The 18,287-nt window shown below is 42.4% G+C and overlaps 1 protein-coding gene across 1 annotated transcript in view; it reads right to left on the minus strand.

Moving 5' to 3' along the window:
• Window positions 1-18,287, minus strand: part of GALNTL6 (polypeptide N-acetylgalactosaminyltransferase like 6) — a 358,790-nt gene that overhangs the window by 204,473 nt on the left and 136,030 nt on the right. The gene's annotated exons all lie outside the window — the stretch shown is intronic.

Consider the following 18,287-nt stretch of genomic DNA (forward strand, 5'->3'; position numbering starts at 1 on the left):
TCATTTAAATTCTTATCAAAAATAACTAATTATTAAAATAATTAATAATTACTTACAAGAGGAAAAGTTTGTTTGTATTATGAAACGCTCTTTGTTTATGTTATCTTTTTTCTAGCAGCTATCCTGTCATTTTTATTTTCAAACATCCCCAACATGCACGTAACAGTAACACGACACAAAATCCGAGACTAAGACTTTATGTGAGTCTTTATGATTTCATACCACACATGGGGGGAACTGTGTTGCTAAAGAAGCAGCTGACGAGCCAGAGCACTGCTCGAGATTCCGTGGTACCCTTACATCAGCTCTGTTGCAGCATACACTAACAATAAGCTGATGTAATCCTGCCCCCAAGACACAGGAATTTTAGCCCCTCTCTTTCAACACATATTCTAAGTACACCCAAAGCACTTACTTTAATTTGCTTTTACTAAGTGATTTATCCAGGTACCTACTGATATAATAGGAATTCCAGAATAAAGTACCTGTATGGTAAGACGCACTATTGCTAATAGATGTCTTTTAAAATACCTGTAACAAAAATATATATTCCAGCTATTCACCCTGTATTAAGAAAAGTAGTTTCTTTCCTTTGCTTTTCCTAAAGGAGACCATTTTGGCAGGTGAGTATTTTTGATACTATTGCAGTTTCTAGTGGAACTGAAGACAAGCTCTTTGAACGCAGCCTCCCAACGCTTCCTCCCCGGCCAGGGAGCCCCCCGGCTGGGCATAAGCCCAAAACCCAGAGGTGGTGGTCGGCACCTGGAGCAGCTCGGGACGGGCTGAACTCTCTCACGTCGAGCTGACCAGCTGCAGTTCAGAAATTGCTTTTGCCCTTACACAGGGGGCTGGGCCATGAGGAGGGGTGAAGCATGACCCCTTCCTAACGCTGTATTAAAATACACACATACAGCATTAACAGAGGCTTTAACGTGGGGTTTTATGAACCCCACGGATATTTGTCCCAGCTTTCTTGTTTGCTTGTTCTCCTTGACGCCGCAGCTCCTCCTAGTTAGCCAGGGCTCAGGTGGGCATCTACCAGCTGAAAGTCATTGGATAATTTCTCTAAAAGAGCTCAGGTGAAAAGGGACCATTTCTTATGAGTGACCTCGGGAGGAGAGAAATAGAGGGCTTAGAAGATAAGGATTAAAAAAAAAAAAAAAGGAGTATGACTTTTGGATAATCCATAGGCCTGATGGGTTTTGAACAGAAAATTTCTGTGTATGATGTGAGTCTCCTTGGCATTACAAATGATCACAAGCACATTAAAACTCTCTTCTGTCACTGCTTTCCTAGGTGGCTGATGGAAATTGCCATCACTCACACTGGTTTGGAGCTGGGCTATCCAAAAGTTTACCTAAAATGCCAGGGTGACAAATGGAAACTTCCCAATGCAAGAAATACTAAAATTCTGGTGACAAAGAGCACGGAGGAGTTTAATGTCCCGTTACTGGCCAGAGGAGGCTCCTTTAAACCATCGCTGGACAGATATAAACCCTCCTGTACTGTTTGTTCTGCCTGAGGGCAAAACAGCAATTCAGAAAGCACATCAGGGCGATAAAGTATTGTAGGGAAGAGAGAGAGAAAAAGCCCAAAGGTAGATTTTTGGCCTCTTTCGATGTAAAAGGAGGCTCACCCAAAAGTGACAGATAAACCCATCCCAGTTCTAAGCACTGATCATGACTCCCTCTGAGGCTGGTTTACAACTGCAGCATAAATAACCCCAGAAACTAACGACAATCAGAAGTTTTAGTGCAGTTACTTGGATTTTGATTTTTCAACGGGGGGGGGGGGGGGGGGGCAGGAAGAGGGGAAGAACCCAAAAGCCTGAGAATGACACATATATTCAGTCTGGGCCCAAAAATCCCACCAGAATGCTCCACTGCATGGGAAGCCCAACAGCACTGTGTGATTCCTGCAGTGCTGCCTAACCCTTGTGATTACAGAGTAATTACACCGAGTTTTAACTCAGTACTTAATGTAAGAAACACTCTGAAAATATGCTAGATGCTTTTTCCTAAAACACTGGTTTTGGAGTTAACATCTCTACATTGCTTAGCTTTGTGTTACTGTAAGGGTTTTAATGCACCGTCTCAAAATGCTTCTCCATAGATACTCAGATAAAAAAAATGGAAAAGTAAGATATTACAGCCATTCAGATAAAGCACTGGTTTGGCCAGATCTCAGATGCCCTGGAAGGCTTTTTTAGCCCCACTCAGGGATGTTACTGTCTCCCAGGAAACAAGGTACTCTATACCTGTGATAACTGAGAGTTCAAGAACACCTCACTTAAAGCAGCTCCTGCTTCTATTACAGACACGACAGAAGGAGAATAAACCCTCTTGTTCAGCAGATGGCACAAAAGGGAGAGGATGAGGCTGAGACAAGAAAATAAAAAAGCATTCTGTATACTCAGTACAAACGTGTAACAGAATAACGCTCTGGATAAGCCATGTTGGTACCGTTGCCAGGTACGATAATTTTGAAGAAAAAGGGGGTATTGTTGGCAAAATACATTAGCGGTGAATCAATTTGAACAGGCAGTAGGAGTTCTGCACTACTGCTGCACGCAATGGATAGGGGAACTTGCTAAAAATGATAAACAACAAACCACAGCACAACAGGTTCTGGTTTCAGGGTCTTTGGGGTTTTCTTTTGGGGGTTTGTTTTTATAATTCAGATGAACATTATTTATAATTCAGTAGACATGGTAAAAAGATTGGGTTTGCCATATAAGTCAAAGGAAGCTAAGAGACTGCTTGACATCTTAACACAGGAAACTAAGTGGATAAAGAACATAAGCCACTCAGTGTCTGCGGGGAAGAACTGTGTCCAAATCTGAATTATTCAGTGTTTATACTCACTGCTATTAGTTTACTCAGGCAAGACTTCACAGTCACATCAAGTCAATCCTATAATTTGCAAAAATATTTAAGCACACCCTTTAATTCAAGCGTTCAAGCATCTTTTAATCCAGTAACATTTGTAATAGGGAACAAGAATTCTCCATATGCTAGATGTTTACTAAATAAAAGGAGCTTATTTTAATACACAAACCTACAAGTCACAGAACACAGAGTGGTTTGGGTGGGAAGGGACCTTAAAGCCCCCCCAGTGCCACCCCCTGCCCTGGGCAGGGACACCTCCCACCAGACCAGGTTGCTCCAAGCCCCCTCCAACCTGGCCTTGAACCCCTCCAGGGATGGGGCAGCCACAGCTTCTCGGGGCAACCTGGGCCAGGCTCTCACCACCCTCACAGCAAAGAAGTTCTTCCCCACATCTCAGCTCAATCTCCCCTCTTTCAGTGTCAAACCCTTCCCCCTCCTCCTATGGCTCCCCTCCCTGATCCAGAGTCCCTCCCCAGCTTTCCTGGAGCCCCTTGAGGGCCAGGAAGGGGCTCTAAGGTCTCCCCGGAGCCTTCTCTTCTCCAGGCTGAACCCCCCCAACCCTCTCAGCCTGTCCTCACAGCAGAGGGGCTCCAGCCCTCCCAGCATCTCTGTGGCCTCCTCTGGCCCTGCTCAACAGGTCCATGTCCTTCTGATGTTGGTGGCCCCACAGCTGGAGGCAGCACTGGAGGGGCGTCTCCCCAGAGCAGAGCAGAGGGGCCGAATCCCCCCCCTCACCCTGCTGGCCACGCTGCTGGGGATGCAGCTCAGGCTGCAAGTGGTTTCTGGGCTCCAGCACACGTTTCCTGCTTGTGTTAAGCTTCTCATCCACCAACACCCCCGAGCCCTTCTCCTCAGGGCTACTCTCCAGCCATTCTCTGCCCACCCTGGATTTGTGGTGGGGATTGCCCTAACCCAGGTGCAGGACCTTGCACTCGGCCTGGTTGAACCCCATGAGGTTTGCATCATCCCAACACTGCAGCCTGTCCAGGTCCCTCTGGATGGCATCCCTTCCTTCCAGTGTGCCAACGACACCACACAGCTTGGTGTCATTGGCAAACTGGCTGAGGGTACAGTCAAACCATTGTCATGTCACCAACAAAGTCATTGAGCAGCACTGGTCCCAGTACTGACCCCTGAGGAACACCGTGTTTTCTTACTTAGAGAGAAGTATTATTTTGGATAAAGTAATTCTATCATTTTTTAAAGTATATTAAGAATTTTGTCTACCTAAATATTCCATCCAGGATCTGTACAATGTTGTCTGTGCACATCACACACAAACTCGGAGCCCATCATGAAAGTTCTCGGGGGGAGAAGAGATATCTATTCTTATCCTAGAGATAAGAAGTCCCATGGGGAGCGAGTGATTGTATTTCTTAGCATGGGTAGGCAGAGCAACACAAATTCAAAATGAATGCAGTCACACATCTAGCTTAAAAAAACAATGCAAGATATAAAAGGGGAAATAAAGATCATGAGCTGAATAAAAACATTGAGTCAGACATCACCTTCCACCTAAACTCCCACACAATAACCTTTTGTGCTCCCTGATACGGGAGCCAGAGAGCAACCGGCCACGTCAGAAGCAAAATTGTGCTGAAAGCAACCCGGGGTATCCTTACATCATTCCTGAACTCCCCTCACACACGGCTGTACACCAGGGACTCGCGCTGTGCCGATGGACTTCACCCTGTTTTGATTAATAAGTGTAACACATCAGCAGTTCAGACTGCACCCGCTTCTGCTCTTTGGGGAAGGGAATTTCCATTTGAGAACAAACCAAATAATGTTCTTCCTTCTCGTTCCTTATCCCCACAGGCAGGACGGCAGGGGCAGCACGTCCCCTAAAATATTGGTTAAATTATCTTCAGCAGAGAGGCCGTTTGCACAAAACAGCACTTCTCTTTTTTTCTGACAGTAAAAGTCTCAGCTTTTCCTGGAATATCTACACTTGGTGGAGTTTGCACCCTGTCTGAAAATTCTGTATTTTGCAACCTTTAGAAGACATATGGGTAAACAGTTTTTATCTAAAATTAGTTCAAGAGTCAAGTCAGGGACTAGTGCGGATTAGTCCTTGGGAAATAAGGGGGAAGAGGAAGTTGTTTTATCACTTTCTCCTTTCATAGCAGGAAAGGAACTGCTTGCTTTGAACATATGCATTTTGTGGTTTTGCATGTTTATATTAATTTCTGCTAAAAGGTATGAAAACTCTCATTCAATAAATGTATGAAGGAATTTTCTTTCCCTATTTGTTATGGAGAGAGAAAATTAAATCTGCACATGCCTCACATGAAAGTAATTGCCTTCATATCACATAAGTCTATCCAAGTAGTAAAAAATGCATGTGTATGCATATATATATATGCACTATGGCATTTCAGATAGAAAATGAGAACATTTTTCTAAGCGTATGAGCAGTGAAACAATGGGATGGGCAACCCAAGGGAACTATGGAATCCGTAAACAGTCAAGAAAGAAATGGTACCATGCCTCAGAGAGATGACGGATACAACTCTGGTCATCTATTGAGGATGATCCCGATCTAAAATTTCCGGGAACTCCACGAGAAAGAGGAGGAGGACTGGGGATAATTATATTTTTCCTCAGAGTCGATAAAACTTGTATCAGAACTGAAATATTTATCACAAGTCTCTTCTACTTTTCCCAGACTTCTCAGAGTATCCCACTAGTTGTACAACTTCATGAGCCTAATTTATAGGAAAGCAATTTAACTGATTTTACATCAATGGAAACAGGATCAAAAATATCTATTGGTTTGGGTTTTTTTGCTACTCTCTCTAGTAACAGCTTGAAAAGCCATTGCAATAAGATTTACAATACTTTTAATTATTTATTAGATAACTGTCAAAGTCTGAGGCAATATAAAAGGCTTTTCCTTAGCATTACAGACACAGCCGTAATCAAATCTTACTTATGCAACTGGGAAAAATAAAACCCTGTCAAGGAAATCCTGAACAATACATTTTCAAGCAAGAATAAATAATATCTTTATACATATATACCAAATTTTATTTATTACCATTTCAGTATCAAACTACTACAGAAAACAAACAATCGAAAATTCACTCCAGTTCTCTGGTAGAAAACATTCGAATTCTTTATTACCCTTCAGGTGTCAGTAGTTTATACTGGATTTCTTTCCAACGCAGTTCCCAGTAAGTGCTATAGAAGGGTTATTGGGAGCAACCAGGAGGCCCTGTCCTTTCTGGATTGCTGCTGGGATAACACGAGGGGCAGCAGGAGAAACAGGAACTAAATTGCTTCTCTCTTCAGGATTGGCTTTATACAAATAGCACGGGTTGGGAGGAAAAGGGAGAAAAAGATAATACTTTAAATTTTCTTATTTGGCTGCCTGCTCACATCCAGAACTGAAATAAACCAAACCCCAACAACAGAAAAAAAAAAAAAAAAAGAGAAGAGAGAAGAATGTGCTACTTAAAAATATGTACAAGGGCACATTGATACTGTGCTGGAGTTGGGTCCTCAGGGTGTGTTGGCTTCTCATTCCCAGAAGAGAAAAATGCTCAAACAGAACATTCATTCTCTAAGCAATCCTGCTTCAGCAGGGGAGTTGGACTAGATGATCTATATGGTCCCTTCCAACTCTAAAAAAAATCAGTGAAATTCAGTGAAATTCAGAAGAGAGATCTATACTTAGCGTGGGGATGTGTCCCCAGCCCTCACAAACATCCCCTACTGGGTAGGAGGCAGGTAAAGGACGAGCATCTCCTGGAGAGGAGACAGGAAGGACAAACGGGAACCTCTCAAATGTACTTATTTTACATATGTGGTCTTACTATGTCTGAGAAGCATTTATGTAAAAAGAAATGCATGTGAAAAAAAAATAAATTGTAAAATACCGCTTTTTAACTGCATTAGACATAATTTCCAGATTTCCATAGACTCACTAGGCCTGGGCTGAGTCCACATTACTCTAAGACCAAACCTTGTGTCAGACTGCAGGCAAAAAATGGCACAAGTCTTTTGAGCCCATGAAGTGGGAGAAGCCGATTCCCAGTGTTCTGTAGCTCGGTAGTGCTTCACGTGCTCTTCTTGAAAGCTGAAAGGACAACCACTGCTCCCAGGGGACCCGCTGGTGGGGCAGGTGAAGGTGAGGAGAGCAGGAGACCAAAGCAGCAGAGCGAGCGGAGCGAGAAACCGCAGCGGCTGTTCATTGTCATTTCTTTTTGGTTATTTTAAATCAAGACACCGTGCTTTATCTTAAATATGTGCATTTTCCCAGTCAGTAAGTAATTCCTAAATCTTACAGCCTGTGCTTTAATGAACATTAGTTTATCCCTCACCTTTCTCATCCATTGGAAAAATTAAAAATGCAGCCTCTGAATTTCCAACATAGGCATCGCGGAGCGAAGATACAGTGTGTGTGGGGCAGTGATTTTTTAGAATCCATCATGAGGTTAACCAGTGGCACCGTTGTGTTTCAGCAGAAGGGTGACTGCACACGAACTCTGAAAGTAAATTGCCTGAAGGCTTGAACAAACACTTCTCAAAAATAGATAAGAATATTTTTAAAAAATCAGTGGCTTTTAACAATTGCTGCAAGTGCTACAATGGCTTGGCGGGCAGGAAGACTCATTCTAGCACCCTCCCCACTCTGATAAGTGAAGGGAAAAAAGGAAGAAAGAAAGAGAGGATGCTGTTTGGTCTGACCGGCATATTTAGCAGGCGGCAGTGTCCGATGCGAGCCGGGCAGCGAGCCGGGCTGTTTGACAGGAGCTGCTCTGTCACGCCGCGGAGCAGCAGCACCCTCGGCAGCGTTCCGGGCTGAGCCAAGGGATGCACAGCACATCTCCCTTTACTCCAACTACTTATCACCAAGGCCACAGCCGCCGGAACGCTCGTTTCACTTAACACGAGAACAGACCGGCTGCAGGCCATTAATCAGAGCCAAACAGGGAGTGAGCCAGGGTGTGAGAAACAGAGCTCGAGCACAGAAAGGGCTGCAGCGTTTGGTTTAGTAACTGCACGGCCTGCTAGGATAAGACAGATCTACTGTGGAACAAGATTACCTGAGAAAACATCTACTAATGGTGCTAAGACGTTTGTTTCAGTGCTTAAATAAATGGAGTTCACACAAACTGCACGAGGAATGGCATTCTAATAGTCTCTAGTACCAGTGGCTCCTCTATAATTAATGCCCGCGTCCAAGCTGATCTCCTGGAAAAGCTCAAACTAAAGTGTTGCTAACATGGTATATACAGGGACTAAACAGCTCCACACAGTTAATGCAGAATTACAGTTGGCCTGGGTACGGTTTTAGCAAGCCCAGGGATACAAAATGCTAAGGTTCTAACAGCTGTAATTAACAAGGGACTTCTCCCTCCCCGTCTTTTTTTCCTCATTCCCAGAGGTACTGTAACTGTGTGCTGTTTGCTGCATACCATCACCCCAACACAACCAGGATGTCCCCTGGAATAGATCTAGTCATACGTGTTCTTTAATTTTTTTTTTTTTTTTTTCATGAATTCAACCTAAACTAGCTCCAGAAGCTGTCTTTGTGGCTGCTGCAGCAAGAAGATGAAGTACCCTGTAAGGATGACTGTAGCTGTGTGTCAGTCGGTGAGCCACAGCACAGACACTCACTCCCGTCAGTCTGCACGCTCAGGGCCAAGAGGGTGACTTCCTCGGGTAGTGTATGTGTATTTTATTGCTTTTTCTGCTCCACTTGGGTCTATACATTATAAATACAGTGCCGTATTTCTCAGACGGGAATTAGTTTAATATGAAACTGAAGCTGAACATGCAAATAATTACCGGGTTTAATAAAGGACCAGACCCCCTCACCCCACAAAATCAGCCATCCTGGAAACATCCCCAAGACAAGGGAGAGATGCCCCGGGAGCTGCATGGAGGGTGTTATGGTACAGCGAGGTGTAGTAATGGCAGAGAAACAACTGAAACTCAAGTTATCTCACCGTCTTGGGAATGTCTACAGAATCACAGAATCACATGGGGTTGGAAGGGACCTCTGGAGATCATCCAGTCCAACCCCCTGCCACAGCAGGTCCATCCAGAGCAGGTTGCACAGGAACGTGTCCAGGCGGGCTTTGAATGTCTCCAGAGGTGACTCCACCACCTCCCTGGGCAGCCTCTGCCAGGGCTCTGCCACCCTCACAGGAAAGAAGTTCCTCCTCATGTTTAGGTGCAACTTCTTATGTTCAAGTTTGTGCCCATTTCCTCTTGTCCTGTCCCTGGGCACCACTGAGAAAAGACTGGCCCCATCCTCCTGACACCCACCCTTTAAGTATTTATAGGCGTTGATCAGATCCCCCTCAGCCTTCTCTTCTCCAGACTAAACAGACCCAAGTCCCTCAGCCTTTCCTCATCAGAGAGATGCTCCAGGAAGGACCAAAGTCCTTCTGCTGTATTTAAAATGAAACACAATTTTTATATTGCCGCCAAAGTTACACTTTGAACCCCAATGCTCTTTTCTCCTTTTCATGTTTTCCTTTGGTGAATCAGTCACATTGCTCTTCTGCAAACTGTCTGGGTACCACAAGCACTGGTGCGTACGCTGACGCTACCGCCCTGCCCAGCGACTGTCCTCTGCTCGTCACACACCACTACGGCTGCAATTGTTAATATTGCCTTTCGGCATCCGTTTGGGGGTTCAAAACACACTCTGCGTTTGGAAGAGCCTTCAACCGACTGACGTCCTTGTGGCGGTGGGACCTGAGCTGAATGCTGGACCTGCCAGGAGCACAGCTCCACACGGCCGTCTCCCCCCGCGCCACCGATCCCCCTCCCTGTGAGTAACTGCAGTGGAACCCCTGCCAGCTCTTCCTCACAGCCTGACGCTAACTGGAGGGAATGTCCTCTACTCACGCCGACTGGAATCTCAAGTCAATCTATGCTGCGGAATCAAGCAGAGGCAGAGACTCAAAAAATCACCTCCAGCAACGAACTGAACAGATTTTCCACCGATTAGTTTAAAATATTTTCTATTCAGAAGGATAACTCATCACCTACAGAACACAACTAAATATTTAGCCCAAGGCCCACATTTATGCATCATTCCGCAGGAATCCTCATGTGCCCATTGGGAACTTTTCTGAAAAAGTTAATATGCTCAAAACTGATGTTTGGATTCAGCCAAAATTATTTGCTGAATTGCTTTCATTTTGTTGATGTCTGGGTTAAAAGCAGCAAAACAAAAATGTATTTTAAAACCCAAACTTTTAAAATTACAGTCTCTGTTTTTCAAATCTTACATAAATGACAAAGCTTAACTAACATTGTCATAGGATAGACATCCAAGTTGAAAATCCTGTTTGAGAACCAAAACAATACTTTCTCCTTTTATCATAAACAGAAAAAAGTTCCGTGTATTCCCCCCCAGAGCCCCCCCGGCTCTCATTTCAGGTGTATATGTAGCAACTCCCCGAAAATTTCTTTCTCGCTGAGAAAAATTAAAAAATGCTAAATTGCATGATGTAGATTGATGCTGTATTCACGCAGCACACAGTAAAACTAGAAGAAAAAAAAAGAAAACTAGAAAAACGAAAGAAATCATCATTCCCCGTATTTTCCAGAGGAAAACACACACTTGGCTTGTCTATGTTTTGCCATTAATTCATCGCTGCATTCATTTCATAGGCTTTAACTTAGAGTGATTCTGCATGTTTAATTTAATTTTTCCTGTACTTTCTGAAATAACAAACCTTTCAAATTCTTTAAAATAGTTAAAAGCCTCACTGTGTATTATTGCAATTGAGAGAAATTATGAGAGGACTGGGACTGGATTAAGAGCTGATGCTCCACAGAGAGGAAGGCTTTCTGTATAAGGTTACAATTGGCATTTCAAAATGCTTTCCATTTTTGATATTCATTCTAGTTACTGAATCTTGATTTTTGCATTTTACTTATATTTTCAGAATACATTTTCCAAAACTTTCCATGATGCTTTTGCTAAAATCAGACTCGTTGCTGACAGAAATCACCAGTAATGAGCTCTCTTCCTTTACAATAGGCTCATCATCCAGATGGTCTGTGAAAAGGCACGAAATACACTTAAGCTTATTGAAAGAATTTATCCTTTCATGTGCCTTTAGGAGACTTTGCTAAAAATAAATAACTGAACAAAACCCCATCCCTACACAGTACATTCAGGTTTCACACTAAGCAATGAGAAACTTTCCAATCGATTCCTCCCCTTCTTTTCCCTTTTGTTTGTATCAATTGACCAAGAAATATGTGAAAACACCCACTGTTCTTCCCGAGGCGTGTGGAGAGATCATGAAGGATCTTCATTAAAGGACCTGCTCAAAACAGGGATTCAGCTCCTGAACTGGGCTCTTACACGCCTGAGATGAAGCTCCCCCCAGGTGACAGCTCTGCAGCGCGCTACGCCAGCAGGCTACAGCTGCAGCCAAGAACCTGTCCTTTTCTCGGTATGCTTATTAGCATTTTTAAGATGTGTAATTATTATCCACTAAATAAAATACACACAAAATGAAAAAAATGTTACTTGAGTATGTGGCATTGCCAAGAAATGCTCGGGGTCTCATGGCGCCCATGTAAAACTTCAGATTTCTCAGAAAAAAAAGGATGAAAACGTGGTCTGCATGACAGTTTATTACAAACTTTTAAAAAAACTTGACGATTGTATAGACTGGGGGAAGAAAGTCATTTAAATACCATACTGGAGTGGCAGTATGTTCGTAACTTGCTTAACTTACTGATTAATAGCAGCTAATTAAAATGTCAGCCCTCTAGAACTTTAATAGCTCACAGCTTTCACTCTCCTTTCTGAAGCACACCAAGCTTGGATTCCTTCCCAGTGCAGCTGCTTCAGTAAAAGCTGGGGACAAAGTAGATTGAAAAAACAAATGAACTAACATGTTATTTATTTAGAGGCTTCTTTTAATTTTTGTGTGACAACATAATATTTACATTAGTCTCTCAACTTAAATAATCCCTGTGGAATGACGGGAAGCATGCAATGACCGGAACAGGCTCTCCTCAAAAGGGCAGGAGAGCCCACCCGGGAGGACAAGGGCATCACTTGAAAATATGAAAATATAAACCTCTTTGAAGAGCAAGTCAACCAACAAATACCAAGAGGAAGACTGTCTCCATGTTTTAAGAATACCAATAATGCAATTTAACATGTATCTTGATATTTTTTTTAATCTGAGCATTAAAGTAAATTTGTTTTCCCATCAAATTTCCCGGCAAGATTTACCATTCACATTTCAACCCACAGGCCTTTGAGTTAAGATTGCCTAAAAAAAAGAGTTTGTATCCAGCTTGGAGACAGCAGAACTTTCAAACTTTCACACAGGTTGGCACAATAAAATGCCACTCCTAGAAAAGTTGTTTCTTTTTTTTTTTTTTTTACTTTATTTTTGTTAGGAGGAGGACGGATTCTCCCAGAGACTACCCCACTGCCGGCACGGAGGGCAGGCGACGCAGCCAAAAAGCCGAGGAGCAGTGATTGCAGAGCATCATCCCATGAGCTAGTGTCTGTAAGGTAAATTATAGCAAAACAATCATATATCTCTGCCTTTTCACGTCTATTGATTGGGTGTCAGGCAAATGGCTTCACCAGCCCAATAATTCTCCTCTGTCAGCTTGTTTAATGAGAAGAGGAAGGAGAAGAAAGGAAAGTCACCTTACGCATATTTAAGTAATAAACTGCATACAGATAACTACACTAGACTGTTTATTTGCAAACTTAACTCATACCCTCAAAAGAAAAAAAGCTATGACAGGAAAGTAGGCACAATTTATTGGGTTTTTTTTAGGAATTGTGAAATCCAGACATCCTGTTGGCCTTTTGAAGGCCAAAATGCTGAAAAATACTCCAAAACCTTGGTGTTTTCTTGAAAGTTCATTTTTGCTTTGGCTTCTTTGTTTCTCTCTTTCTATTTAAATCTGTGTAAGCACTGAGATCAACACTGAAATACAAGGGGAGAAGGTACTAGAGAGGAGAGCCTGGTCTGCTGAAGATTTGACACCACGCTTCCCCCCGCAGATGAAAATACAGAGAAAGATGAAAGAGTAGCAACTAATAATTCTTGTAACAGAGCATTTCTTGAAACGTGGACATTGCTTTAAAGCTAGAGTGTGTATCATTGGTTTACGGTGTAGTCACGGACATTTCTTGCCGAGTTACTGGAAATACAATTTTCTTTCTGCCTGTGGTGGTAAAATCACCATGCCATTGCCCGGTGCGAAGGGGACAGATCATTGTCAGTGCCCTCATTGTATGAGTCAAAGGGATGTATCATGAACTCTGGCCCCCATCCCTCGGCCTCTCCGGCAGTCCTTAAAAAATAGCGTATCAATTACATTTAAGTGGTATCACGGATGAGTTATGAGAGGCGGGGGAAGGCGGGGAAGAAGAGGGGAAGAATCCAGTTACGTTCAACTACAAGGGGGGCCTCAAATCTTTGCTGAGCACTTGTGAAAAACAAACCAAACCATATCTTCAAGGTATCAGGGTGTACGCTTCTGGAGAAGGCATCACTGAAAAAATCTCCCTTTGCAAATCAACGTTTGAGAGTGTAATGCCCGTATTTGCGCTTGGCTCCCAGCTCCAGAGCAACCCCACTGGTTTCAGTGGGACACCCGACCATTCAGCCTGAGTGGCAGAATCAGACCAGTCTACAGCACTTCATATTTACAGAGCAAATGTGTCTTAATATGTGAAACACTTTATGGAACTGCAGTAATTGTAACCATCTCTTTCATATTATATATCCTTTGTATGCCATCTCCTTGACAAGCAATGATTAACATTGCATTTTAAAATTTTTTAATCACGTCAGACTTGCATTAAGATAAACTGATGAACGTTTTTCCCTTTTACAAAGCAATACATTGCAAACTGTGTGAAGCATATTCATGATTAATGCTACAAACAATTAGATTATGACTGTTTATTGGGACCTTGGCTGCCACGACACTTCCAGTTATATTGCAAGTTCTCAAATTCTTTCCAAAGGAATTGCAGGTTGAGAGGCCTAAATCAAATTTAGTGAATTTCTTTAATATATAACGCTGACAGAATTCCCAGTGTATAATCCCATCTGAAACGTGGGATAAATAAATCAGTATACGCTTCTTTCCCTGCACAACTTTGATTCTATTTATCTAAGTATCAGAGAACTGATCCTTTCCCAGCCAGAGGGGAGTTACGTTTCCCGCTGCTATCCGAGTGGAGCTGCCACTTTCTTCCAGGGGCACCCTGGCACCGGGCCTGCCTTTGCCAAGTGCTTCTCAATTTAAGAATGGGCGCTGTTCAAAACGATAACGACTAACCACAGAAGTTTGGGGGAATTATTCTAACGCAGTTTATTCTCAAAAATCCTTGAGCAGAAGTGATGGGGAAAAAAATAAATCCCCAATATGCACAATTTCTTCAGGCCACACCGAAGTCAAATCTCAGGGGTTCACTACCTTCCGTTGCTGCACAAAAGCACGATTCTTTGCCTCCTTTTAACATTCCACCCCAAGAACAGAGTTTCACTCTATTTCCATTCTCACCACAAACATACACAGTTCGCTCCTGCCATGCTTCTGTTGAGGTTGTTTCTAACTAATCTGTAGGGGAGTTTGTCTGTAGAACCACAGACCACACCGTCTGCCTACAGAGCGGATCTGTATGAAACGCCCGCACCGAGGCACGGAAAGGTCGGGATCTTTAAACTCCCCTTCTCACGCTCAAGGTAACATTTTGCAGGAGCAGAAAGGTAAAGACAATGCTGAATATAGGAAAGAATTAAAACCTTCATTCTACAGAAGGCTTCCATGTGCTATTTAAATACACAACTAGAGGAACAAAGGCTGTTGAAATGGCCTGATAGCTGCTGGGATAACCCTGGGGTGACACGGGGCCTTCTAACAGTTTTCTCCTCTGAGATCTTATTAGCAAACAGGAGAAAAACAGCCCAACTGTCAAACATCAAAGTATTGACAGCCGCATCTTGACAGTCACTTTATCAGTTCCTCAACCAATTTCTTCTGAAGACCCATCAGCTCCAACGCAGTCAGCTTCTCTGATCAGCTGATTCCGTCCCCGTCCCTGTCCCCGCCACTGTACTATCCGACTGACTTAACGGCTTACTTCAGAAAGTGGAAACTATTACACTTTTATTTTTTTCTTCCTAAAGTATCTATCAGAACTGTTTAGTCAAGAAGGGTTTGGGTTTTTTTTTGTTCATTGTTTTTTTGAGGTAAACTTTTGCATTCTTTTTTTCTGTATTCCAGTCGCTGGTTTTGAGGCAATGGCAGAACAATATTCAGAGAAAAATGCAAGCGATTGGGATGACTGCATGAAATAATTTTCATTTCACTCTGTCTATGCTGCACTGATGAGCAGTATATTTAATATAAGTCATTAAATGTTCCTTTCTGCTACTGAGTAACTCAGGGCTGGGATAACTGTCAATACTTGGCCGTCGTCCCTGTTCCACCAACACTACAGCAGTTAGTACTCCTGCAGCCCAACAGCACCTTCCCTCTTCCGCCTTCCGGCATTCACGTATCCACATGCGCCAGCTCAAATTCTTAGAACTGTTTGGAAAATTTTTTATTTCCACTCAGAGAGATTGAAAATATTGAAACTGCATTAAAAACTCATAAAAGAGAAATTAGCTGCAAGTAGAATGGCAAATTAATTGGCATTAGAGAAGTAGTTCCGGTGCTTTTCCTAACTCATAATAAAAAAGCAAGACTAAACATCACAGCATACAAAAAATATGCAATTAACCGGCCAAAATCATTCTGTCAGAGTGGTCAGAGAACTATTAAGATTCCAGACAGAATCAGAAATTTTAAATATGGAATCCCTGCAATGACACTAGGTACAGGATGGCAAATCTGGCTGTATGAGTGAGCTTAGGTTTTTTGTTGATTTGTTGGCATGTTTTGGTGTGGGTGTTTTTTAAAGAACAACCTTCAGCAATACAAATAGGTTTCAGAAACACAAACAAGTATGGGGAAACTTCTCGAGCACGACTGACACATCTCTCAGTCACCTGCACCAATATCATCCCTGTGTCTCACCTGGCTGCCCTGGGAGTTCAGAAGTTCTGCACGGGTAAGGTAAGCAACTCATGAATAACTGATTTCCTATTTTCTAGAAAAAGTGAAAAAAAAAATTAAATAAATTTGGGATTTAAAAATAATCAAGTTCCAAGATAAAGCATGATTTTGAAATAAAAATTGTGAAAAAAATTGGGAAAGCGAGTCACAGAGAAAATTAAATACCTGTGAGAAAACTGGAAATTATACTGAAATGTATAGACTCCCAACGTAGCACCTTGGCTACAGGCCATTCCACCTGGGACACCTGACAGTGGTGTCCCTCCTGGAGGAGCTCATTGCTTTCTGTAACCTCGGCAGCAGTGGAGTAGAATATACACATACACACACATATGTATATGTATCTCCAGTAAGAGGACATTGCTTCTGTGTAGAGAAGAGAGTAACAATCCACAAGGGCACTAAAACTAAACCAGGATGATCTGACGTCCAAGTCTAGATGTGATCTTATGCTCATCTGGCCTGGACTTTGCTACCGGAGACAGCTTCAGATGTGCTTCTCCTGTTCTTAACACACAAGATCTGTATTTTCCAAAGGGAAGCACCTCATCCCAAGAAACACTCCCCATGAGTACATACCACAGGTCCATTATTCACGTCGGCCCTTCTCAAGTACCACCATCACGCCAGCAGGATGTGAACTAACAGCAGAAACACCATAAACCTGCATTTGAACCTCAGCTGGTCCAGCGAAGCCCCATAAAACAAACTACCCATAAAACTACTACAAACTAAAACAAAACTACCAGGAGCTCACTTCAGCATTGATGTGCAAGATCTCTAGTAATTTTAGAGCCAAAAAAGATGAGCTACAACACTCGAGAAATTTTTCTGCATATCCTGCCAATAGCTTTTCTCTTTTAGCTTTAAAAGAACAGAATGATTTCCAGTGAGGGGAGACCGCTCAAATTCAGGAACATCAGTCTTTAATTTGGTGGAATAAAAGGGGATGAAAGTATTTGGCCTTGAAAAAAAAGAAGAATTAGCCATGGAGAAATTAGCACCTCTCCATAATTACATTTATGAAATTCACATTGTAAGCGCTTCGGAAATGGTAAGCTTTACAGATAAACAGCTGAACTGAATTCCAAAAAGACTCCACTCCTTTCTCCCTTTGTGTGTAACGAGCATTGACAGCCTTTTCTGACATGTCCTGAGAAGCCCTCTCACTGGTGCTGGTTTCATGCCTTCGGATTGATTTTTAACTGAAAGCTGATTTCAGCTACACTTTGTTTTGTTATTAGGGACAGAAATTATACAGTATGTCCCAGAAGAGCAAGTGCACTGAGATACTCTAGCTTTGCATTTGTATCAATATATTGGGATTTTCCAAGGAAAAAATCATTAAAAGTTATTTTAATCTAAGGAACAATAATGACGGAGAGAAATCATTAAAAAAGATTTCTTAGATGGTCAAACTCAGCAAACACTATCACAAGGAAGCCAATAAAAATATAAATAACCCAGAATATTTTACGAAGAATAGAAGTTTACCAGAAAAAATATTCCCATTCTACTGCAGTTATAATGTTAGGAGTAGGCCTGGGAATTACAAAGCTATATAACATGCTTTGCTAATTCCTTAGCTGACTCCATGCAAGCACCTGCATTAGGTGGGCAATGCTGTAGCTACCTCTCAGGTAACCAGCAGGATTACTGTTTATTTCCCAAAACACACGGGATCCACGCTGCGTATTCAGGAATCAAAAGTGCATTGCCAAAGCATCAGTGCCCGTCCCTCAAGAAAGTCCATTCTAACGGGAACACCCGTGCTATTCCCCACGTATCTGCATGTTCCTACATACCTGCTGCTTCTCTCCCTTACATATTTGTCATTTTACACTTGGCAATTTGGAACACAATTAACATTGATCTGACAACTCCTGAGATGCCCACAATAACTTTACCCTCCCCCCAACGTATTTCCTCCTAGGCACATGTGGGAGGGAAGGGTAATTTTTTTTAGGTTAGCGATCAAAAATATTCAAAAGAGAAAGGGAAAAACAGCTTATAAAATTAACCTACACTTGAAATATTTTACTGGTTCAGGCCCCTGCAAAACTAAGTACTTACCAAGTGTTACGGATCTGTCAACTGGATTCAGGTCTAGAGATATTCTGGGGGAGGTGTTGGCTGTCTTCTGACAGCAGGATCAAGACAGCGGAATTTATTTTATAACAGTAGATTGGCCTTTGTAAAATAATGACTTTCAGACACTGATTAAGGTGCAATTCAACTGCTGTTTCCCTTCCTTTAAATTTAATTCTTCTGATGTTGAATAGTTGTAAATTATATTATAAAAGAAAG

The sequence above is a fragment of the Numenius arquata genome, chromosome 10, assembly GCF_964106895.1.
Source record: "Numenius arquata chromosome 10, bNumArq3.hap1.1, whole genome shotgun sequence".
Taxonomy (NCBI): Eukaryota; Metazoa; Chordata; class Aves; order Charadriiformes; family Scolopacidae; genus Numenius; species Numenius arquata.